The sequence below is a fragment of the Mus caroli genome, chromosome 8 (assembly GCF_900094665.2).
Source record: "Mus caroli chromosome 8, CAROLI_EIJ_v1.1, whole genome shotgun sequence".
In the NCBI taxonomy this organism is placed as follows: Eukaryota; Metazoa; Chordata; class Mammalia; order Rodentia; family Muridae; genus Mus; species Mus caroli.
The window spans coordinates 9,121,260-9,122,800 of record NC_034577.1 but is presented as its reverse complement, the minus strand read 5'-3'; the positions used below and the strand labels follow the sequence as shown (position 1 = coordinate 9,122,800).

The 1,541-nt window shown below is 41.0% G+C and overlaps 1 protein-coding gene across 1 annotated transcript in view; it reads left to right on the top strand.

Moving 5' to 3' along the window:
* The window catches only part of Tubgcp3 (tubulin gamma complex associated protein 3), a 66,468-nt gene that overhangs the window by 5,013 nt on the left and 59,914 nt on the right, over window positions 1-1,541 (top strand). The window lies entirely within an intron of this gene.

Below are 1,541 nucleotides of genomic sequence, written 5' to 3'. Positions count from 1 at the left end.
GGGGGTGGGGGTGGGTGGGGAAAATGTCAAGGATCTGGTTTCTTGAAGCTCATTTTGGAGATGTAGTGGGGACGCGTCTTGAGGGAAGGTTTTAGTAATTGACATGACTGGGTTGCCTTAGAATGTTGAGACAAATCGCGCAGGTTTTCAAGGGAAGACTTTAAACAAGAACTGAGTTTTAAAAACCGAGAGAACCTTTTGATCTTTCATAATTTGTAACAACCTATGTAACACCTTGTCAGGGTAGAGGATGAATTACTTACTGTGTCACTACTAAACCGTTGACTTAACTCTGCTCTTGCTTTATACCTTGTAGTGTTTCACTGTGCAGTTTGTTCATGTAAGAAATCTTTGAGGCTTCCTCGACCCTATTATGCCATGAGAGATGCTCCTGTCTAAAGGAGGGAATGTGACTAGCGCGTTGGTGAATACACAGTGTTTGTGGGTGATAAAGGGCTAGGGAGAAGGTGGATAGGAGGAGCTTAGAGTTCCAGTATCTGGGGAGAGTGTGGGGGCGGGGGGGGGTAGTTTACTTTTCTGACAGGAGTGAGCCAGTCATAGGCAAAATTAGATAACTAAGGCTTAACACGCCATACCATCATTTTTCTTTTATTGCATTGGGTCCAAAATTTTTACCTTCCAGAAAGAACCTCGTAGTTATAACTAGATTTTGAAGTTATTCATTATGAATTTCTAAATTGGAATTTTACATTAAGATCCCTCTTGATAGAAGTTTCACAGCCTGCAGGTGATTGAAATGCTGCTTTAAAGCAGAATCCTGGATCCTCCCATTTCCCACCCCCATTTGTGATTATGTCCTGTGAATCGCTGGACTTTCAGGGAGATCCAGGGTAAAGCTCATTAAAGANGATGCTGTCTTCGCTGTGGATGGAGTAGAGGGATGCAGAGTCAGCTGGGTTCTCTGCCCTCACACACTTTGTTGGTTATTTTGTTGTGCTCTGACAGGTGTGTAGCCATAGCTAATTGTTGTCATCTCTTTTTCCTGATTCTGTTGAGCATGACTTCTTGTTTGGCCATTCAGATCTCTTCCTAAGGTTGTATTTTATTTTGTTTTCTTCGTAACATATGTTCTTGCTGGGTTGCTTACCCTTATAACTTTGAGTGTTCTTTATTTATCTGGGTACAGTGTTCTTTATCTGCTTTCTCCACAAGGTGGAAGGCAAGGATGGATCCCTGATGGATCCCTGAAAGCAGTGCTTTGAGTTCTGCCTTACTCCCCAAATGCTCCCCTGGAAGTAAGAGGAAAAAAACAAAACAAAAAACACTTAACATTATCATGATTTGGATGTCATGTGAAGAACTGTTATCAAATCCAAAGTCATAAAATTTCTTTCATCTTTTTGCCCTAGAGAGGTTCTGTTCTATTGTTATGTGCGATATGAGTTAGTTTTTTGTTAAATGGTACAAGTTGAGACTATTTTTGAGCCTACCAAAGGAACCACCTTCCCTTAACTATACTCGTCTTATTCTTGTCTTGAAGACTGAAAGTGTTGAAGTGGAACCTTTAAGAGTGTTGATAG